This window comes from Bos taurus, chromosome 1, assembly GCF_002263795.3.
Source record: "Bos taurus isolate L1 Dominette 01449 registration number 42190680 breed Hereford chromosome 1, ARS-UCD2.0, whole genome shotgun sequence".
In the NCBI taxonomy this organism is placed as follows: Eukaryota; Metazoa; Chordata; class Mammalia; order Artiodactyla; family Bovidae; genus Bos; species Bos taurus.
Window position 1 is genome coordinate 102140133 of NC_037328.1, and position 25263 is coordinate 102165395.

The window sequence follows — 25263 nt, forward strand, 5'->3', positions numbered from 1 at the left end:
AATAAACACTTTGCACAACCTCATGCCCACAAATTTGATCATCTAGATGAATCAATTCCTTGAAGTCAAAAGTTGCCAAAACTCACATGAGAAGAAATAAACAATCTCAGTACCTTATATCTATTAAAATAATGGAATAAATAAGTAACGCTTTTCCAAAACAGAAAGCTCTTGGCCTAGATAGGTGCACTGGTGAGTTTCACCAAACATTTAGAGACAGCATACCAATTCCTCATAACCTATTTCAGAGGATGAAAGCAGAGGGGGAAAAAAATCATTCTGTAAGGCAAGCATTACTCAAATGCCAGTCTCAGATAAATATAAGAAAACTACAGACCAATATTTTTTATGAGCATAAATGTAAAAATCCTCAACAAAATATTAACAAATAAAATCTAAAATGTGTACAAAGAATTATAAACATAACCAAATGTAATTTATCCCAATATACATAAGCTGGTTCCAATATTTGAAATCAATTAATGTAATTCATCACATCAGACTAAAAAAGAAAAATCAGGTAATCATATTAATAGATGCAAAAAAGCATTTGAAAAATCTAACACCCATTTATAATAAAGTTTCTAGCTAATGCATTCAAACAAGGAAAGGAAATAAAAGGGGTACATATTAGGAAGAAAGAAATAAAATAGTTTTTACAGACAACATGATCATCTATGTAGAAAATTTTTTAATGGAAAAAAAATACTCCTAGAACTAATAAGTGATTATAAAAAGTTTGCAGAATACAAAGTAAATATACAAAAGTCAATCATTTTCCTAAATACTGACAATGAACAAATGAAATTTGAAATTAAAAATACAATTTAGAGCGAAAGAAAATGAAAGTCAAAGTGTTAGTTGCTCAGTCGTGTGTGACTCTGCAACTCCATTGACTGTGGCTCACCAGGTTCCTCTGTCCATGGTATTCTCCAGGTAAGAATACTGGAGTGGGTAGCCACTCCATTCTCCAGGGGATCTTCCCTACCCAGGGGTCAAACCCCAGTCTCTTACAATGCAGGTGGATTCTTTACCATCTGAGTTACCAGGGAAGCCCAATTTATATTAGTGCTCCCTAAAATGAAATACATAGGTATAAATGCAACAAAATATGTATAAGATCTATGAGGAAAACTACAACAATCTTGATAAACAAAGTCAAAGAAAAACTAAAAAAAAAAAAAAAAGATATTCAACATTCACAGACAGTAATACTCAATACTGTCAAGATATCAATTCCTCCCTATGGACCTACAAATTTAATAGAATCCAAATAAAAATCCCAGCAAGTTATTTGTGGATATCAACAGGATGATTGTAAAGTTTATAAGAAGAGATGAAAGACAGTACACCGAACCCTGCAGTATTCTTGCCTGGGAAATTCTATTTACAGAAGAGCCTGGCAGTCTACAGTCCATGGGGTCGCAAAAAGTCAGACACCACTTAGTCACTGGGCAGACAAACGATCCAAATTATACAAAGACCTCTTCCTTGGTGGCTCAGTCAGCAATGAATCTGCCTGCAATGTGGGAGGCCTGGGTTTAATCCCTGGGTTGGAAAGATCCCCTTGGGGAGGGCATGGCAATCTACTGCAGTATTCTTACCTGGAAAATCCCTATGAACAGAGGAGCCTGGTGGGCTACAGTCCATGGGGTCGCAAAGAGTCAGACAGGACTCTAAGTGACTAAGCACTCTTAAAACTAAAGAATAAGAAAATCAACCCAGTTAAAAATGGTCTAAACCCCTCCAAGACATATCATCAAAGACCAAAGCTGATATACAGATGGCAAATAAGCATACGAAAAGATGCTCTAGATCATATGTCACCAGGAAAGTGCAAATTGAAACAGCAACAAGCTACCACTACATGCCTATTGCTGCTAAGTCATTTCAGTTGTGTCCAACTCTTTGCGACCCCATAGATGGCAGCCCACCAGGTGCCCCCGTCCCTGGGATTCTCCAGGCAAGAGCACTGGAGTGGGTTGCCATGTCCTTCTCCAATGCATGAAAGTGAAAAGTGAAAGTGAAGTCACTCAGTCGTGTCCTACTCTTAGCAACCCCATGGACTACAGCCTACCAGGCTCCTCCATCCATGGGATTTTCCAGGCAAGAGTACTGGAGTGGGGTGCCATTGCCTTCTCTGACATGCCTATTAGGGGGGTCAAAATCAGAACACTGACAACACCAAATGCTGGTGAGGATGTGGAGCAATAGGAATGCCCATTCATTGTTGGTGCAAAAGCAAAACTGTATACTTTGGAAGTTTGTACAGTTTAGCAGTTTCTCAGGAAACTAAACATAGTCTTACCATACAATGCACTAATTGCACTCCTTAGTATTTATTTGAAGGAGTTGAAAATTCATGTCCACACAAAAACCTGGCACATGGACACTTACAGCAGCTTTACTCATAATTGCCAAAATTTGTATGCAACCAAGACACCCCTCAGTAGGGGAATGAATAAACTATGGTACCTAAAGACAATAGAATATTAGCACTAAAAAGAAGTGAAATATTAAGACATGAAAAGACACAGAGGAATCTTAAGTGAGTATTACTAAGTAAAAGAAGCTAATCTGAAAAAGTTATAAGCTACAAATTCCAACTACATGATATTCTGGAAAAGGCAAAACTCTGAGGACAGTAAAACAATCAATAGTTGCCAGGGATTGAGACTTGGAAGAATAGCAGAACGTGGAAAATTTTGAAAGCAATTAAACTACTCTCTATGGTAATGTAATGATGGATTTATGTCATTATTTATTTGCTGCTAACCACAGAATGTACTATACCAAGAGAGAGCCTAAGGTAAACTATGGATTTGGGGTGACTGTGTCAATGTAGGTTTATTAATTGTAACAAATGAGCCACTTGAGTGGGGGATATTTGATGATGGAGGAGGCTAAAATCTCCACCTTCTGCTCAACTTTTCTGTGAACCTAAAATACATCTTAAAAAATCTTTTTTGAAAAGTAAAATTAAGAAGAAAAAAAAAGGACAAGGAGGAAGGAAAAGGAAAAATTAAGGTACTGAAGTTGTCTCATATTTTCAAAAATGTGTTAGCAGGTTCTAGTGGTCTCTGCTCAGGTGTGTGAAAGTTGCTCAGTTGTGTCCGACTCTTTGCAACCCCATGGACTTCCCATGGAATTCTCCAGGCCAGAATAATGGAGTGGGAAGCCTTTGCCTTTTCAAGGGGATCTTCCCAACCTAGGGATCAAACCCAAGTGTCCTGCATTGCAGGCGGATTCTTTAGCAGCTGAGTCCTCTACTCAGGAAACTTTTTCTATTTCTAAAAGAACCATCACATTTTTATCCTGCCTATCCCTGCTCTGTGGCTCACTCCTTCATCTTATACTTATCAACTATTAAGTGAAAGTGAAGTCGCTCAGTCGTGTCCGACCCTCAGCGATCCCATGGACTGCAGCCTAACAAGCTCCTTCATCCATGGGGTTTTCCAGGCAAGAGTACTGGAGTGGGTGCCATTGCCTTCTCCATATGAACTATTAAGATAGTTAATAATCTCCACTATAAAAGTCCAATCCTCTTCTGGCATTTTCTCTCAACACTTCAAGGTTATCAAGACAAAATTTGCAATTATGAAAGTTAAGAGAATAAATCCTAAGAGTTCTCATAATAAGAAAAATATTTTTTCATTTTCTTTTATTTTGTGTCTATATGAGATGATGTATGCTCACTAACCTTACTGCGGTAATCACTTCATGATATATGTAAGTCAAATCATTATTCTGTACACTTTAAACTTGTACTTTGCTGAATGATTTCAAATTTCAGAAGAGTGACCAGCTCTATGGGAGAAAGCATAGGAGGTTATCAGGGTAGTGAGAGAGTCATTTCCTAGGCAGGTTGATAAGGAGTCTAGGGGTCCCCAAGGAGAGAGGGGTCTGGAATTCTCAAGGAGGAAGAAAGGACAAACATTTTGAAAGGACAAACATCTTTCTCCACATTCCTTAGGATTATATAACAATAATGTATCCTGCCTAAGGACAGTCTTTGGATTAAACCTTCTGGCTAATTCTGTTATCTTAAAATGTAAATTATGGGAGTAGGTCTGATGAGGTCTTTACAACCTCCAGATATTCTTTGGATTCATTGGAGAGTATATAACTTCATTGCTAACACTAGCAAGGGGGTACTCTTTCTGCCCCCTTCTGATGTCTATGTCAGAAGCTTTCTCTATCTCCTTTATACTTTAATAAAACTTTACTACACAAAAGCTCTGAGCGATCAAGCCTCGTCTCTGGCCCCGGATTGAATTCTTCTCCTCCGGGGGGCCAAGAATCCCGGTGTATTCGCGTGATTCAACAACAACCTTTCAGTAGGAACACATCAAGGTTCTGGTAATTCTCTGCTTCTTCAGGTGGTGTGTTCAAAGATGTTCAATTTATCACTAATCTTTGAACTGAACATATATATATATATATATATATATATATATATATATATACTGTGTATGCTTTGTATATGTAATATGTTTCACAATAAAATGCTTTTAAGCAAAAAAACAAAAATAAAACAAAATAAAATTTTAATCAGGCTAATTTTGATTTGTTGAAATTTCATAAATGGGCTTTGGGATAACTGAAACAACTAAATCAAGGAGGCTTCCCTTCAACTCTTATCCCTGTGCAGACTGAAGATAATTTCTTGTTTGATAATTTCACCTCAGGTTTACAAAACAACTCTTTCTTTATGAACTATGATTGGGGTTTTCTGTCTGTTCCTGTTTCTTCACTCCTGAGGAAATAAATGGTCTTGGGGAGAATATGAGCTATTTTCTAACTAAAGGTGGACTGTTAGTTGAAGTAGCTTTAAATCTACATTGTCATCTTTAAATGTGCAAATTATGTATTTAGGGCTTGAAGGGCTTATACTCAAAACCATTCTTGGATCATACCTTGATAAAGTTTAGTTCTCAAAGAGTAGAGAAGTAGGTCGAAGGATTTAATGGTGTAAGAAAGCAATAATTTTTCACTCTGTATTACGAGATATTAGTAGGCATCTTAACTCCCTCAAAAAAACTGAGACCACAGCACTGGATGGCTAGAATATTGTAAAACCAAAGTCTCTGGTTCCTAGAATCTGATTTTTTGATTAACTGAAGTACACATCTAGAAAAATTCCAAAGACATCTCTAAATGTAATGCTTAAAATCATCTACCACACTAATATCTGCTTTGGATAAGAATTATAAAACAGCTTTTCATTTGCAACAACATACCTAATGGTTAGCATTATCTATCTCCTTCATCTCCCAAATTACAAAGAAAATGTCTTTGGTAATTTTCCATTTACTTTTTTTTAATAAGAAAGTGTGCTTTTACATTTAATATGTGATTCAGCCTACTTAAAATATAATTAGAAATACATAGATAGATGATTTAATATCATTAGCTCTTTGGGCTTTTAAAGACAGTAATTTGAATTCAAATATTAATCCCTGAATTATATTTGAAGGTCTGCAGGCTTCATTACAAAAATAAAAAGACGTCTTTTTTTCTTTTATCAACCTTTTATTTGGGCATACTTAATAGTGGGAAAACTGTTTAAACGTCCATAAACTGCTTTTTTCTCCTTTAAATGTGATGTGTGACATGAAATTAATGTATTTGGATGAATTAAAAACTTAGTTTTCTGCTAATTTACTGCTTCAAAACCTTCTGTATCACTTAGTGCTAAGTCTTCATCCCATTCAGACCAGCATAATCACTACTCAACCTGTCTCTGACTCACCACTTCTTGCTATAGAGCCATCCAACATACTTCTCTGTTTTTAATTTTGTGATTCGAAGTTACATAATGTAGAAACATATTTTACTATTTATGCTCTGTGTATAAAGGTGATAGCATTTGAGACTATAAACATTGATAAGAAAAAACATCAATCATAATTGTCACATTAGAGGGAATTCTTTAGATTCTGGTGTCTTCTATATCTAGCACCAGATCTATATTTGTATGTATCTACCTCTGTCTATAAATGGTGATGTCATATTTTGTATTCAAATTTGTACCCTGCTTTTATCACTTAACACTACCTTATCACTTAATAAAAATCATTTTCCCCATGATGATATTTCATCCCATTTTATAAATGGAACATATTTTATCTTAACCATTTTGTATAGGAGGATTACATTTGGAAGTTTTGTCTGAGGGAAAAAAAAGCTGACCATAATGTCTATCCATATGAGTCTTATTTCTATAGTACTCGATAAAAATAAAAAGACCTTTAAGTAAAAGGTAGCTGGAAAATCACTGAAGAGAAAATCCATAGCACTATGTAGTCACATTAACTCTGGATTAAGATCATGGCATCCGGTCCCATCACTTCATGGGAAATTGATGGGGAAACAGTGGAAACAGTGTCAGACTTTATTTTTCTGGGCTCCAAAATCACTACAGATGGTGACTGCAGCCATGAAATTAAAAGACGCTTACTCCTTGGAAGGAAAGTTATGACCAACCTGGATAGCATGTTCAAAAGCAGAGACATTACTTTGCCAACAAAGGTTCGTCTAGTCAAGGCTATGGTTTTTCCTGTGGTCATGTATGGATGTGAGAGTAGGACTGTGAAGAAAGCTGAGCGCCAAAGAATTGATGCTTTTGAACTGTGGTGTTGGAGAAGACTCTTGAGAGTCCCTTGGACTGCAAGGAGATCCAACCAGTCCATTCTGAAGGAGATCAGCCCTGGGATTTCTTTGGAAGGAATGATGCTAAAGCTGAAACTCCAGTACTTTGGCCACCTCATGCGAAGTGTTGACTCATTGGAAAAGACTCTGATGCTGGGAGGGATTGGGGGCAAGAGAAGAAGGGGGCGACAGAGGATGAGATGGCTGGATGGCATCACTGACTCGATGGACGTGAGTCTGGGTGAACTCCGGGAGTTGGTGATGGACAGGGAGGCCTGGCATGCTGCGATTCATGGGGTCACAAAGAGTCAGACATGACTGAGCGACTGATCTGATCTGAAACTTACTCACATTTTTATTAATGTCTTGAGTAAATATGTCTGTGGGGTAGGCAGGTCAGCTATGCAGATGGCATGAAACTGGGAGGAATTAAAAACATGCTGGAAGATGAAATCATAATCCAAAATGAACAGGCAGGTGGAAATGGTGAAAAGGAGAGTGTATTTTTAAAAGGATGAATATAAAGTTCCATGTCTGAGTTAGAAACAAACAAAAATTTAGTGGTATATAATATGGAATGTGACTTAACAGGAAGTTCATGCAAAATAAAAGAGACAGTGATATAATGCTGCTGACAAAAAAGCTAATGCACTTTTGAGATATTTGAATAAAAATAGCTTTGGTACATATACACAATGGAGTATTACTCAGCCATTAAAAAGAATACATTTGAATCAGTTCTAATGAGGTGGATGAAACTGGAGCCTATTATACAGAGTGAAATAAGCCAGAAAGAAAAACACCAATACAGTATGGTAACACATATATATGGAATTTAGAAAGATGGTAACAATAACCCTGTGTATGAGACAGCAAAAGAGACACTGATGTATAGATCAGTCTTATGGACTCTGTTGGAGAGGGAGAGGGTGGGGAGATATGGGAGAATGGCATTGAAACATGTATAATATCATGTATGAAACGAGTTGCCAGTCCAGGTTCAATGCACGATACTGGATGCTTGGGGCTGGTGCACTGGGACGACCCAGAGGGAGGGTATGGGGAGGGAGGAGGGAGGAGGGTTCAGGATGGGGAACACATGTATACCTGTGGTGGATTCATTTTGATATTTGGCAAAACTAATACAATATTGTAAATTTTAAAAATAAAATAAAATTTAAAAAAAATAAAGAAATTACAAAAAAAAAAAAAAAATACGATCACTAAACCCAGGAAACTGAAGGTTTCTTTTCCTCTAAATTGGAAGGAAAGTTATGACCAACCTAGATAGCATATTCAAAAGCAGAGACATTACTTTGCCAACAAAGGTCCGTCTAGTCAAGGTTATGGTTTTTCCTGTGGTCATGTATGGATGTGAGAGTTGGACTGTGAAGAAAGCTGAGCGCCAAAGAATTGATGCTTTTGAACTGTGGTGTTGGAGAAGATTCTTGGCAGTCCCTTGGACTGCAAGGAGATCCAGTCAGTCCATCCTAAAGGAGATCAGTCCTGGGTGTTCATTGGAAGGACAGATGCTGAAGCTGAAACTCCAATACTTTGGCCACGTGATGCGAAGAGCTGATTCCTTGGAAAAAACTGTGATGCTGGGAAAGATTGAGGACAGGAGGAGAAGGGGATGACAGAGGATGAGATGGTTGGCATCACCGACTTAATGGACATGTGTTTGGGTGGACTCCGGGAGTTGGTGATGGACAGGGAGGCCTGGCATGCTGTGGTTCATGGGTTTGCAAAGAGTCGGACACGACGGAGCGATTGAACGGAACTGAACTGAAACTGGACGGGACAACATGGTGTTTGCTCAGTTCTCTGGTTTATACCTTATGAAGGATATTTCAAATGATCACCATCTAATAATGATCATGTTGTAAAAGTCTCACAATATAACATATAAAGATAAATTGAAAACATTAAGGATATTTAGCAGGACAAAATAATAGTGAATTACACTATAAATCAATTCAATAGCTATATTAAAATATGTGAAGGGATTTAGGGACAGTAATTTGACTTACACTGTTAGATTTATTTTGTGTCCCATGAAAACAAAATTAAGACCTAAACAGTTTCTGATACCATTTCCAATGCATGTGGGGACAGGAAGATTCTTTACACCAACAAACGAATCTCAGGATACCAACTGGGTACCTTACAATTCAACTCAATTTGACATTATCTCCCTGGAGATCATATTCTATAGGTTAAGGGCTCAGTCCCACTAGGCCACCCTCCACTTCAGAGACCAACTGCAAGTACAGGTTGTCTGTTCTTCTGACCCTGCCAGATACAAACTGTAGCTTCCAATGACCACTCCAAATCAGGATGCCAACTGCAAGTCCAGGCTCTTATCTGTACTTCTGACAGACTGGTTATAAATCAGAGGTTTTTAGGACTCCCGTCCTGGATTTGATTAATTTGCTAGAATGACTCAAAGAACTTAGGAAATCTATTTACTGACTAAGAAAGTGAAAGTTAAAGTGTTAGTCACTCAGTCATGTCCGATTCTTTGTGACCCCATGGACTGTAGAACGCCAGGCTCCTCCATCCAAGGGATTCCCCAGGCAAGCATACTGGAGTGGGTTGTCGTGCCCTCCTCCAGTGGATCTTCCCAACCCAGGAATCGAACCCACATCTCTTATGTCTCCTGCATTGGGAGGTGGGTTCTTTACCACTAATGCCACCTGGAAAGCTCCCTAAATTGCCAATTAATCACCAAAGATATTAAAGAATAGGAATCAACAATCAGATGAAGAGGTGCATAGGATCTTGTTTCCTTGTGGAGCTTGGGGCCTGGCACTGTGGCATGTCAAAGTGTTCTGGTTCCCCAACCTGGAAGCTCTCACAAACACCTTCCCTTTTGGGTTTTTATGGAAACTTTATCATGTAGGCATAATTGATTAACTCACTGGCCACTGATGGTTGATTCTACCTTTAGCCCCTCACCCTTCCTGGAAATCAAGAAGGGACAATGAAAGTTCCAGCCCTTTACTCCATGGCTGGTTCCCCTGGTAACCAGCCCTTATCTCTAGGTGCCCTCCAAAACCTCCTTTCATTAACATAAACCCACTGTTGGTGAAAGGGCTTGTTACATATAACAAGACACTCATCTCACCCTTATGACTCTGAAGTCTTTTCAGGAACTGAGGAATAAAAACCCAATATAATAAAAAATGATCTTAGTGCTCTACTGCTCAGGAAATTCCAAGGATTTTGGGGATTCATAAGCCAGGAACTCAACAAAGACCAAATATGCATGATAAATATATTTTCATAATCTGAATGACCATATATATGTAAATCACAGTATCACAGGACCAAAGGATGAAAGGTATAAAAAGAATAGTTTTGGCTCAACATGGTTCAATATGTAAAAATGCATAACAGTAATAATAGAAAGCATTGGAAGTATCTAGAAATAGAATGGGCTGCCTCAGTCTATCTCATGAATTTAGGAATTTTCAGTCTCTGGAGTTGTTCAAGCAAAAAACAGATAACAATATAGTCATCTATATTCTTCCCCTGCACAGTCTCATCTTCTCACATTGCTTAAATTGCTATTATTGATGATTCTAAATATTGATTTCAAGTTTCATCTGTATCCTAAATCCCAGTCACACAATTGCACCAACCTCCTGTTGTCTCTATTTCAGTGGCTCTCAACTGAGGACAATTTTGTCCATGCCTCAGAGAATTCTTGGAAAAGTCTAGAGCCATTTTAGGTTGGCTTAGTGAGAGGAGTGTCGCTTGTAACTATTTGGTAGAGGCCAAGGATTTTGCTAAACATTCTACAATGCACAAGGCAGCTCCCCACAATAAAGAATTATCCTACCCAAAATGTTTACAGTACCCATAGCTAAGAAACACTGCTTTACATGTATTTCCACAGGTAACAAACTCAGAATGACCAATTCAAAACTCATTATCTCCATCCTATTATCCCATCTTCACCTTAAAATCTCAAAGTGTTAGTCGCTCAGTTGTGTCTGACTCTTTGCAACCTCATGGACTGTAGCCTTCCAGGCCTCTCTGTCCATAGAATTCTTCAGGCAAGAATACTGGAGTTGGTTGCTATTTCCCTCTCCAGGGGATCTTCCTGACCCAGGGACTGAACCAGGTCTCTCACATTGCAGGCACATTTCTTTACCATCTGAATCAAAGGGAAGCCTGAGGAAAATCTGAAGTCTCCTCTGAAACAATCTTAGTTGCCATTCCCTACTATGATTAACAGCATCATTAGCTACCCAGTCACATGAGCTAGAAATCTCAGAGTCATCCTTAACTCTTTATTTTCCCTTGTCGATTAACCTACTTCTCGTATGTATTTCTAAATATTTTCCCCTCTTTCCATCATTACTGCCACTGATTTAGCTTGGTTTCTCATTTTCTCCCAATAAGACTATTTTTTTCCAATTCATCCTTCACCTTGTTTCCAGGATTATCTTTCTGAAACACAAAAGCAGTAACACTATTAAATCATGCAGAAACCACAGGTAAGCCTTCAGTGTCCAATGAATAAAAGCTCAAACTTTGAATCGACATGAGAGGTGCTAAATAATCTGGTCCCAAGTTCTCTTTTCATCCCATAATACTACCTCCTTCCCTAGATGCTAGACTGTAATACTTTTAATGTCCTTTTAAAGACAAAGGTTCCATAGCTCTAATATTTTTCACCTATGCTTGAGAAAGATAGCAGAATTCACATTAAATATGCCCCACTACATTATTTTTATATGAGAATCCATTATCTTGTTTCTGTTGAGGTTTCAATTTTGAGTACATATTCCCAGAAAGAAAGACATCAAGAACAGGAAATGTACAATGGTCTCTTCCCTACTATAGTGATTATAACTGTTTTATACGTTTGGTAGTCAAAAGAGGATGAAATGGTTGGATAGCATCACTGACTCAATGGACATGAGTTTAAGCAACTCTGGAAAATGAAGGACAGGGAAGCCTGGCATGCTGCAGTCTATAGGGTTGCAAAGAGTTGGACACAACTGAACAATAACAGTCAAAAGTAAGATGCTAGCAGATATTTATGTCTTGCTTTGTCATATTCTTAAATATTTAGATTTTACAAATACATACTTCCAAAGATTAGGGATCCATAATGCCAGCACATATTATCTTCTCCCACTGGAAGATTGAGAGGATCACTACGTATGGTACATTTTCTTTTTATGAAGTGTTAAAATTTCTTCAGGGAAGGTTAAAAATGTAACAGTCCTTTGAGGGTAGCCCTGAAAGGAAAACAAATATTTCATTATCTAATGTGTGTAACCAGGGTGAAGTGACTGAACATACAGATGGATAAATGTTTTGCATGAAGCTAAGAAAGACCTTGTGAAATATATTTGAGTATGTACTACATTGAAATACCTTAAAGGTACACCCACCTCAAAATGTCTTTTTAAAAGGTAAAAAAAGAGGCATGTTTGGGGAAGCACAAATCAGTGCACCCAAACCCTCTATATTTGCCTTTGGAATCTGGATTCATTTACACTTTCACACACATGTACTCAAACAGCCTCTTCCTCTTTGTTGAAGCTGAATCCTTCCTAAGGAGACCCTATACTACTGGCAGCCAAGAACAGTTAGGTGTTCCAGAGAAGCAAGTCTGGGATTACAGCCAAACCTCTGTAAAGCAGAGAGTTATCTAAATAATAAAGAGTTGACTCTGATGGCAAAAGGCTTCTTGCAGGTGCAGATGTATGTATTTTGAAATGTAGGTTAACTCTTTCAGTTGCTTCTCCTATCCCACCTGTGCAAGTATGCTTAGGAGCTCAGTTGTGTCTGACTCTTTTGAGACCTCATAGACTGTAGCCTGCCAGGCTCCTCTATCCATGGGATTCTCCAGGCAAGAATACTGGAGTGGGTTACCAATTCCTCTTCCAGGGGATCTTTTGGACCCAGGGATCAAACTCAGGTCTTCTATATCTCCTGCATGGCAAGTGGATTGTTTATCTGCTGAGCCATGGGGGAAGCCCTATTCCACCAGCACTACCTTATTTTCACAGTGTTCTAAAATTACTGTTCAAGGTGTGGGATGGAGAAGGAAAGCAGTGAAGACAAAGGAAGGTGATGTACAGAAAGAAAAGCAAAATAAATTAAGAATGGGGTGGGGGTACAGACCTTTCTGCTATTTCCCAGGCCTTATCCTAACCTTTATGCAATATAATTTGAAGTATTCTATTCAGTTTTAATACATAAAAACAGGCCTTCATGCACACTTTGCTGGCATTTGAAAGTAGTAAATCAGTAGTCTACCCTATCAAAATGAAGCCCCAGATGTCAAGTAAGATACCTGCATCATCACTGCCATTTTTTAAAGAAAGCATATTTCCTGGTATTTTATTAGATAAAATTATTTTATTCATATTAATCTCCACTTCACATTCATCTTTGTAATAAATTAGTTTTGATATCATTTAATTTTTTAAATCAGATCCTAGGAAACTACTGAAAATAACAATTTTGGAACACTTCATTCCCTACCTGACATACAAAAAACTTCCTCCTCAACAATGTTTCTTAATAAAAAAACACAAATGGCAATTTAATTTGGTTAAGTAGAATTGTAGACAAAATTAAACAGAGCAATTTCTCAAGCTCTACAGTTTGCTTACTAGAGGTAAATAAAAGTTAAAAATAAAGAAAGCAATCCACAAAGCATCATTTTCTGATATTTAGCCTAATAGTTATACAAACCTAGTTTTTCTTGTTTTTCTCAATGTGATGAAGTGAAGTGAAATGAAAGTTGCTCATTCGTGTCTGACTTTGCAATGTCATGGACTATACAGTCCATGGATTTCTCCAGGCCAGAATATTGGAGTGGGTAGCCTTTTACTTCTCCAGGACATCTTCCCTAACCAGGGACTGAACCCAGGTCTCCCTCATTGCAGGTGGATTCTTTAGCAGCTGAGCTATCAGTGAAGCCCCTCTCAATGTGATACGTATCATCAAATCAGGCAAAAAAATACCCTTACCTTATTGATGAGGATTTTCTTGCTCACAAACTCAGTACTGTATCTCCTTGGCCATTTGTAATTTGCCCATTTTCATAGTACTGGTTAAGGCTAGGGTGACTACTTTTATTTTCCAGGAATATTCTAACACAGAACAGTGAAAAAAAATCTATCTGCAAAGCTGACAAATATTTATTCCAAAAAATGGAACAATACATATGTAAAGTGCCTCTGAAACTGACTTATGAAATCATGCAGATAGTTCAGAATAACTGGTTGCAGTGAACTAGACCCAATTTTAATAAACAGGCATAAATTTGACAAAGCTAATCTATAATGAATCTAATTTCCCATATGTGACATATCTACATAATAAGCTCCATTTGACATTGACTAGAAGATTCAGTGTAGAAAGTGTTAATGAAACCTTAACAACTTTACCAAACTGAAAAATCTGTGCACATGTCAGAATAGAAGGTACCTTACAAAATGAGAAGAATGAGAAAAATCATGGACATTTTGGTAACTAGAACTGGGTAGGACAAAACTATGGTGCAATAACTGATGAGTACACTCTAAAGGAACAGAAACATCAGGTCAAATTTCTAAGCTGAAAGATAGGTCTTTACTTCTACAAAAAGTTATTACTCAGGAAGCAGATGAAATGATCAACATGACCATGATGGGGAGCAGATTATGCCACCCAAAATGTGCCATTTTAGCATTGGATTATTTTGAGCTGAAGGCAAACAAGACCCAGCAGACCCAGGAAAATCTTTTGCCTCTCCCTTAACTGCTAACAGAGAAGGCAATGGCACCCCACTCCAGTACTCTTGCCTGGAAAATCCATGGACAGAGGAGCCTGGTAGGCTGCAGTCCATGGGTCGCTAAGAATCGGGCACGACTGAGCGACTTCACTTTCACTTTTCACTTTCATGCATTGGAGAAAGAAATGGCAACCCACTCCAGTGTTCTTGCCTGGAGAATCCCAGGGACGGGGGAGCCTGGTGGGCTGCCGTCTATGGGGTCGCACAGAGTTGGACATGACTGAAGGGACTTAGCAGCAGCAGCAGCAACTGCCTAAAAGAATTTAAATAGAGGGATTGGGCCAGAAAGAGAGCTATTACAAAATATAACTTTTTAAACTTCTGATATCAAATACCTGTTTTTCTCATTTTGCTGTGAATTGTCCTCTTCCTCTTTGAAGCCCTGGGACCCTATTTCTTTTTTTAGCTCAGGATAGCATATAAGCCTCAACTGTCTGATTCCTCTTGGGTCCCATATTTTTATGGGACTCTCATATGAAAATAAATTTATTCTGTTCTTATTAATCTAAATTATGTCAACTTACTTATTAGATCAGCTAAAGAACCTAGAAGGGCAGAAAGAAAATTTTTCTGCCCTGACAATCATTTAGGCAGACAATTTTAGTTTTGTTCTTTTTTTTTCCCAGTGTATTCATAATATTACCTATCACCAATATCGTTATCAAGATTCAATATACAGCAAGTGAATGGTAATGTTATTGCTACTGTCACATATATACCTCAAGGGCAAGGTTTACTCTTTTGCATTATTTATAACCCCATTTAATGTTTGGGATAATGCTCTGCATATGAATACTGTATGCCTAAAGGACAATGATGATAGGTGTCTCTGAAATTTACATATAAAATCATGAGTATATGAAATCATACTCAAAGTGATTCTTTTTTAAAAGATTCAGCTGCCATTTTTTTGTTTTTGATTGTGGCTGGCAAGAGTGGAAAGGCAAGAAGTGACAACTAATAAAGAGTTTAGATAAAGCTAAACCAGGGAAACTCATTTTTAAAACTTAGAAATAAGAATAAGGAGGCCTGGAAAAGCCCCTCTTGTAGTTACCTTGTGAAGCATGCAGCACCCTGCTCTGGATTCTCTGCAGAAGGAAATAGTCAGAAGAGCACAGGTGATGTAGGTCATTTGTCTGAATTACTTGCTAAGGCAGACTTTGATAATAACTTTCTAATATTTAAATGACACATATTAAAAGAACCATGTGATTCTAGTGATATTCTAAGTCTCTACTAAGATCAAGCAAAAGGATGTGGGCCTGTGTAGCAGCAAGAGAGATTTCAGAAAGAGTTTAGGTAAGAATTTCACAACAATGCAAGTAGCTATACATGGTGATGAATAAGCAAGGGAAGTTATAGCATAGTTTCTTTGAAAGTGTTTTGATATTGAAGAGATTCTGATATCATCCTGAAAATCACTTCTTAAGCTTTTCTTTAGCCCTCTAAGATTTTAAGATTATATGTTAAGGGCCAATTCAAAAACACAACTATAGAGAACTGGTTATTTTAAACCAGAAAAAGTCTATTGGTAAACTAAGAATATCACTTCTTATGAGTCAAATATCTAGCCTTCATTCAGGTTTTTATTTGGTAATATACCAATAAAATTGCTTGGAACAACTGAAAATTTTTCTTTAGCTGAAGGTACAACAAAGAATTTAATACTTTCAATAACAATTTTTAAAGAAACTGTCAGGCAGCTTACTAATTCCTGAGGGAAAAAACCACAATTTTAAAGAACACTGGTGTTACATATAACATCAATACACAAAATAGAAAAAAACAAATGTCCTAAAATCTTTGGTATCATTTCAAAGAGTTAGTAATATATGTGTCCCATAAAAATATGTTTTAAAAGTTAAAAAATATTTCAATCTGGTATTAAAGATAATGACAATATGGGTTTAAAAGTAACTCATTCAAGAACTTTTTCTTACAAACCCTCATTGAATGAATCGAGAACCCTGTCTTCCAGGAGCTCCTCATGTAGCTGCTGCTAAGTCACTTCAGTCGAGTACGACTCTGTGCGACCCCATAGACGGCAGCCCACCAGGCTCCCTCGTCCCTGGGATTCTCCAGGAGAAAACATTGGAGAGGGTTGCCATTTCCTTCTCCAATGCATGAAAGTAAAAAGTGAAAGTGCAGTCGCTCAGTCGTGTCCGACTCTTAGCGACCCCATGGACTGCAGCCTACCAGGCTCCTCCATCCATGGGCTTTTGCAGGCAAGAGTACTGGAGTGGGGTGCCATTGCCTTTTCCCCTCATGTGGCAGGCAAGACCAATTTTATCAATTACTACTCAATATGAAAGGCTGGAAAAACTCCAATGGATATGCAGAGAAGGTAAAACCTAATCTTAAAATACCACATTTTCTATAAGTCAAATCAAAAAATCAAATTAGATTTTTCAGTTTAGGTAGTGTATGTCTGATTATGATACATAGACATCAAAGATCCAATGCATTTACTTTAAAAATCAACATTCTTTAAAGCATATCCCACCAACTTCAATAAAACTTTACTGTCTACCATTTCTGTTAGTCAAACTGAGTTTTATTTTTGCTTTTGATTTCAGGCTCCTTTACTGTGTTTTGTATTTCAAATGACCTACCTAGGAAAATGAGGCCTTCAAGCCCTGAGCTGGTTTTATATCCTGACAGTTTCCAGACATGCTATGCTCTCCCTGGGGGCTGGAAGATCTCAGGAGAAGGCTCCATCTATTTTCAACTAATATCTGACAACTGTCAAATTTCTGTGTCTCATTTTAAACTTTTCATCCTCCCTTCAGCCTCATTTTTCTAGTTGCCTATATCTCTGCTTGCCACTTAATAAAATATCATCAAAATCACCAAGGGAACTTGTTAAAAACAAAAACAGTGACCCATAACAGACTGAATCTCCTGGATTCATGCGTGGGAATTTGGATTAACAAGCCTTTTGCCAGCCCCTCAATTCCCAGGGGATTACCAAGTTCTATCAGTGTGAAAGAGTACTTTATGACATATCAGTCTCATTGCTAACACTGAGCCTCAGGACATATATTTTAAGATCTCAGTTCCATATAATTTTCAAACTAATCATCACAATAATTCTATGCAGTGAGAATCATTGCTTCTATGTTACACAAAATGAAACAGAGGCTCAAAGAAATTAAGTATTATGTGGAGCTATGAACACTGCCAGCATGCTGTGTAGACTGTATGGTAGGATGAAAAAGATAAAGGGCCGAAAAGTGAGCCTTATATTTGAATCCTGGCAATGATACTACCCAGAGGGCTTCCCAGGTGGCACTAGTGGTAAAGAACCCGCTTGCCAGTGCAGGAAACTAAAGAGACATGGGTTCAATCCCTGGGTGGGGAAAATCTCCTGGAGAGGAGCATGGCAACCCATTTCAGTATCCTTGCCTGGAAAACACCATGGACAGAGAAGAATGGAGAGCTACAGTTCACGGGGCCGCCAAGAGTCGGACGTGACTGAGCGACTTAGCACGCACACGCGTAATGATACTACAGCAGCCTGATCTTGTCATTCGACCTTGTTGAGCCCAGGTAAATCACAGGAAAGTGGTGATTACAATACTGACCTTTATAACTTATAGCATACCAAGATCACTTTAGAAACGTTAATCCATTTCCATCTACAATTCCATTTTTTTCCTTTTTCAATCTCCTTAAGCATGAGCCCATTTTAAAAGTCTTCTTTTAGCTTCTTTACTTATGAGTAGAAATGCATTACCACTTTTTAACAACCTTATGTTAATGAGTCATCTAAATATGATTATTTGGGAGGTACATCTGTTATGTAAACCACCATAACAAGCCTGTTTAAATAGGCTAAAATTGGAAACAATAGAATTTCCAAAATTAGGAGACTATCAAAGAAAGAGAAATTATTAATTAAAATTATAAGGTGAGCCACACAGTTTAATAATATACAAGCACTAAATATTATAATTTTTAGAGAACTGCTGTCAAAATAATAGGCATAAAATAAGATGTGAATTATATTACATTATTTCATTTGAAACTGTATGTACACATGCATGTGTATACATAAACATATATATTGGCACTTTTCTCAAAAGATAGGAAATATATCAATGTAGTAATAGTAGTTATCTTTGGGTTTAGTAATTATGTATTACTTTTGTTTTCTTCTTTGTAGCTTTTCTGATTTTACACATTTTCTATAAAATATGTGTACATTTTACAGAGAGAAAAAGTAAACATTATTAAAATAAAATTTATAAGTAAGTTCAGTTCAGTCACTCAGTCATGTCTGATTCTTTGTGACCCCACAGACTGAAGCATGCTGGGCTTCCCTGTCCATCAACAACTTTATTTATTTATAAATAAAACAAAAAATGCTTCAAAATATTAGAATAGGCCATGCAATCACTTGCTTCTTTTTATCCTGGCATCCACAACAAAAATACATTTCTTACAAGGGTTTCTTTAGTTTCTGTTATACCCAATACTGTAAAATACTTAATAAAAGATAAAGATCTTCTCTCAGATTACACACATTAATTTTCCTCTGACCATATTTGGCTTCCATGAGAATTCTACAAATAAAATATCTGCAACAGAAGGCTCTGAAATCAGGGAACAAACTGTTCTTAACTGTGTGGGATAATTTTTCATTTACATGAGAATCAGCCTTCCCAAAATAAAATGGCAGTATTCGCTCTCTTCTGGGCACTGTTCTTTTCCTTTTTTTTTTTTTTTTTTTAATTATCCTCTCTGTGACCTTAGGCAAGTAATTTAACCTTTCTGTGTCTATTTCTTATATAGAATAGAATGATAATAGTATCAACTTGATAAGCCTTTTCATTTGAGGATTAAATCAGTTAATGTTTAGAAAGCCCAGAAGAAAATGATCATAACATAATAATGATAATAATAATAATACCAGATACTATTTTTAACCTTAACAACCACCTTTAAGAGGCAGGTATACCACTGCCCTAGATAGTACATGAGGATTTGGAGACTAAGAAGCTGAGTTACTCCTCACCTTACACGTGACACTGAGAGTCAGATGCAACATTTACTGACATCGAAGCCTACACATGGTCATTAAACCATCAGGCAACAGACAATATTCATAAATATTAACCAGCCTATTGTAAGCCAGACACAGACACTGAGCAATACTGCTCAAGGCTCAGCTCTTGCCTTTAGTCTAATAAGAAGGGCTATCAGGTCTTTGAGCATGAAGTGGGATGTCAACCATGAGGATATGAGCCCATAATAACAGCGAGAACGGTGTTAAGTGTATTCTAGAGAGGTCAGACAAAGCAAACTGGAGGAAGCAGCCCTTCAGTAGAGATCTGAAGGATGAGCTAGAGTTAGCCAGCAAGCTGATGAGGAACAACAATCAGCTGGCATTTGCTCCCTGGCGTTCTGTGCTGGAACTCTGGAGATGCCAGCGTTAACTTTATGCCAGGTGAAAAATGATCTGAGTGCCCACAGCTGCAGCTGCTGCTTTATACCCTATCCCTCCTACTTCCATCGTTAATGAGCCTGAGACCAGAAAAAATACATCTTAGTAACTAAGGGCTCTTCTGTTAGTCTTTGTTCCAGAGACAGAAGAGAAGTTCTTCACTTCTGTTAATGAAACAGCCACAGATCTTTTGTTACTTTGCTTTAGCACTTTCTAAAATAGAAGTTTGATGCTACTAACTCTCATTTTTATACATCTTGGTGGCAGGTTGCTGTATGCTCATAAATATACTGATTATAAAAGCACATGATTTTTTTTCCCCCAGGAATGGTTCTAAAGCATGTCAAAACTTCTAAGGTTCCATAAGGTTAATTTCTGCTGTTAGGAACTCTTCTGATTTGCTTGAACTTTTAGCAATTCTGACTACTTGTAGTTACACAACATCCCAGAGACACAGGCATGCCAGAAGGTATCTATTCCAGATATAAATAACTTTACTGAGTCAAGGTAAGTTTGGGGCCTTTATAGATATCTTCATATTTCAAATATTATTTTTTAAAAAGATGTCTCATTTCAAAGTTTTATTTGAGGAGAAGGAACTTTCTTTTTCTGCTGTGGTGTGTCAGATATAGCCCCAGTATACAGAGTCTAGAAAGATTGCCATTTTGCCTTTTAGAAGTCACTTCTATATGACTACAATCACTTATTTGAATTTGTACGAAAAAAAAGAATTTCATCTTTACTTAATCATCAAGTAAACAAACTTCAGTGCCGTTTGTGGCTGGTAGTGTGAAATAGGAAGATTCAAAGGAAACACAGGATTTATTTCCTTTCTTTAAGGAGTTTGCATTATGGTTGGAAAAGCTAAAAATCATCTTAAAATGATTTGGGGCACTGACCACAGAAAAGAGTAATATCAGGACACCAGAGGAAGAAAACTTTTCTCTACACTAATAAAGAGGAGCATAACATGGGATCCAGTAGCACAGTTTTCTATTATTTATATATATTTTGTATCTGTGTTTTTTGAATCCCTAGTTTTCCAAATAAAGGAAAGCATCTAGTATATTTTTCAAGGCAACGTATCTTTCAAAATGATCACTTAAATAAATTAAAAAAAATGTGCTCTCCTGAAATAAGTTTTTAAAAATGTATGTTAGAGAATCTTCACCAAACTATTTCCAACATGCCAAGAAAAGTATATTTCAATTGTTACAAGAAACAGCAGCTTTAATTCAACCACTAGGGGGGAAATCCTGCAGTACTCACTGCAGTATATTTCTCTGAAGCTGAATTTTTAGCTTTATTTGAACAAGGTATGCTTCCTCTAAGCCGTTAGTCTCTAGCCGAGCCAAGCTCCAAGGCTTAAAATAAGGTGAAAGTCTTGGGTCACTATATCTTACTACTTCTTCTCATATGGATTAAAAATAAAACAGTAACAGCGGATCCAACTCCAAGGAATGGTGTGGAAATGCGTCTTTCTGACACTGAAGAGAGAAGGCGCCTGACTCTGTGCAGATTAGCTCACAGAGAAATTCTGCTTCCTCACTTCAACTGACACTTAAAAAATTCCAACAATTTTTTAATTGAAGAATTACACTCTTGCATGATTTTGGAGACATTATATAAAAGCAAATTAAAACAAAAATATCATCATTACAGAAGAGAGGTCTGTCTTGGACAAAAGGGGAAATTCCAGGTCTTTGTATAATTTTTAATGCTGTGGATTCAGTGACATTGTTTTTTAGCCTCTTTATTTGTAAGACACTATACATCTATCTATAATTTAAGTAGATAACATTTATAAGTTTCTTTACAATGTTTATTTTCATTTAGTGTCATCTTTTCAAATGACACAAGTTTTTCTTTACATATGCCTATCACTCTCCATACAAGGTATAGATATCATTACACAAAGACAAAGAAAAGGACAGCCTGTGTGTGAAGGCTGGGACCCCAAGAATGTTACCTCAGTGCTCCCCAAAACTATGTAAGCAAATACCTAAGGATCTCCCAAGAAATTACTTTGGACTCCTACAATTGTAAAAGAGCTGTAGAGAGTATGACCTAAACTATGTTATGGACAACCCAAATATTTGATCTTCGTGTAAGAAGAGAAGCTTTTATTATAGGATGCAAAAAAAACAGTCCTCAAACTCTTCAACTGTTTCCTTAAATTTATTGCTTTAACATGTATTATATATCTACTCTATCTCTACTGAAGAGATATAAAGATGAGCTGGTGAATTCTGCCTGAATAATTATACAGTTTATAACTGTCTTAATAACACTTTTAAAACCATAAAGGCAAGACTATTCATGTAAGAGGTTAAAGACAGAGTAAGATTAAACATCAACAGTGGCTATCCTAGCCACTATTCTAACTTGCTCCGCCTTACTTGAGCCATAAAAGCAATCAACTAGAACAGCAGCTCCAAAGAGCTTGGTAAATCTTGAGGCTGTTAATCACTGCTGAGTGTTAGGAAATCTACATGTAAATAATAAATAAACCTGGCCTTGTCTTCCTTTACCATTCATTTATTATGGTAGATAAACACTTTTCAAGAAATTTCTAGGTTCTCTGGATATAATATTGAAAGACTGTGTGTTTTGGAACTTATATTCCAATATGGTAGATACACAATAAATTAATTACAAAATTACTGTAAAAATCTCATATTGGCTCTCACTGTTATGCACAGCCCTCAGTGTTTCTAGAAGAGTACTGAATGCCTATATTGTCAGTGGCACTGGGCACAAACTAGTGATAAAATCCAAAATTTTCAGCCCAATGTTCAAGGCCATCCCCAATACTGCCTCACCCACCTGTATGATGTGATCTCTTACTGCTCACATCTAAGACCAATGGAGAAGGCAGAGCCCAACACAAATGAAATGTGTGGTAGGACATTATCATTTTCACCCACCAAAATTGCTCTTTCTGTCCATGCCTTGAGAGGAGAGCCTTCCAATGTGGTCTCTATTAAACCCCTAAGTCCATTTTTTCCCTCCACTTAAATGCTGTACACCTTGTGCATACTGTTCTCTAGTAGCGTTTATTTTGATTTGTAATTTACTGGGTACTCATATTCATATATATGCCCATCCTGGTCATTTGACTGACCACTTTTTGAGGGCAGGAACTGCCTCTAACTTTTCTTGGCATCTCAGGCTTTTCTTTTTTAGCGTATTATCTTACATAGTTAATTCATTTTTTTATGTTGAATTGTGTTATATTTGCAATGGCAGCACATAAAATTCAGTATCTGATTCACTTTACACATCTGTTACAAGGGAATACATACAAGTTTATAAGTGGTCTAACATTAGTTTTAGAGTATTAATACTAACAGTAAAACCTCAGCAACTCGGCGTCTGATATTTCCAAATTAATTCTGAACTTTTGAATCATTCATTTTCTGGCTAGTTTCTAATATGAACTCTTAGTTAGAACTCTAAAGTTTTCAGAGTTTTTGTGCATTTTGGCCATCTCAACTCTAGGGAACCTGAATTTATATATCTATGTATCCTCTTTTCATATAATCATGTCAGCCAATATTTCCTGTTCAAAATATAAAAAAACATTTCCCCAAAGTTTAAAAGCACAAAAAACTAAGCACACAACTGAATGAAACAGTGAAACAAGTACATTCTTTAAATTTAATATTTTTCAATAGATAATCTTCATACTAAGTTATCTAGCTAGAAATTGGTGTGTGTATGTGAAGGTGCAAAAATCCATCTAATATCCAACATATTCTTTTTTATAACTGTGCAATATTTCTGCAACAGAGTCACATATGCATGCCACCGACTACACATACACAACACACATTTACATGGCATATTAGACTACACAAAATTACACACAAAACACATATTTTCCATCTTCATTGTTTTCATAGTTACACAACATTCTCTCTGGCACACAGATGTGAAAATCACTCATATTTTACAGGTGTGTTTATGCCTACACCTACAGGTAAAAGTGATTTAATATTTAATCCCTGGTAGTTAAATATAAATATTTTTTGGTTTTTAGAAGTCGATCTGGTAAAATTACATGGTAATATGGTTTAGGTTTACTTTCTTCTTCTTTTTCCCCTCTAACAAAGAAATATAAAAGTATTTTGGTGCCACTGTCATGTGTTTCTTGAGACCATGATTCGGGTCATATTTTATCAATAAACAATGTTCTGTAAAGCTTTTATTATATCATGTTGGAAAAATTAAAGATTGTTATCCCAAGCCCCCATGATCCAGGTGAAAATGAAATGAGGGTATACACATAAGCACAATTCAGGACAGAGAACGTTTGGTACACAAAGAATAATCAGATGGGTTCCTACCCAGCACAATTCCATTCAGTAGTTTCTCTTGCACGTACCAGCTCAGCTGCCCACGATCCATGCTGCTTTTAGATACTACAAAGCAATTTTCACTCCAATTGCCGCTCGCTCAAGTTCTTCCTTTTGCACTCAGAAACGGATATGCCTGGACAGTGAGTGATGCCCTGTTGCAGCTGCCTCCCGGAATCCTTCAGCAACCCATCTCAGAGCTTCGCCGGGTTAAGCCCTGCCGCTAGCTCCAAGCTCGTTCTCCCTGGCAGCTGGTGGTATTCCGTCGGCCACTGGGCGGAGAGAACGAGCACTAGGGCGCCATCTGGAGGCGTCTTTAGGCAGCCACAGCAAGCTTAAAACAACTAGGTGTAACAAAAACGACAGCAAATTCTTTGTTAAATAAGCATACCGTTCTATACACTTTACTGCGAACATTTTTTTAAAAGACAGAAAAATGTAGGAGAGTCTCATTCTGTTCCCTATGAGCATTCTCTTTCTTTTACACACCACAATAAAGTGAAAACTTCTATTTCTTTTAGGTACAAATATCAAGAGATGCCAAATTAATTGCTTCTTCTTGTCTCATCTCAAAAGAAAATAATCAACACTGGCTACTATCAGAAATTTTCAATATTTTAGTAGCTAACTCAAAGGCAGCTTTTCAAAAGAGAAATATATGCCTCTGAGCTAACATAATGTAAGCGTGTTAAACATGCTGTGCTACTTTAAAAATTACAAAACTTACCTCTGGAAATGTTTAGTGTGTTCCTTATCAATGCAATATACTGACGAGAATGATAACAAGGAAAACCAGTTTCAGTTCAAGCACATGTGATAAGGTGTTCATATGACTTTAATATTTCAACAAAAGCTCTTTGAATTAATTTCCCTCTAAATATCTCCCTAAGCTTCTTTCCCTTAAAGAGGATAATTTGTATACCTGAATGAGATATAAGCTTAATTAATTAATTGAATGGAGCACTTAAAGTCTTATCTACTGTGATATGCATTTAGAAATG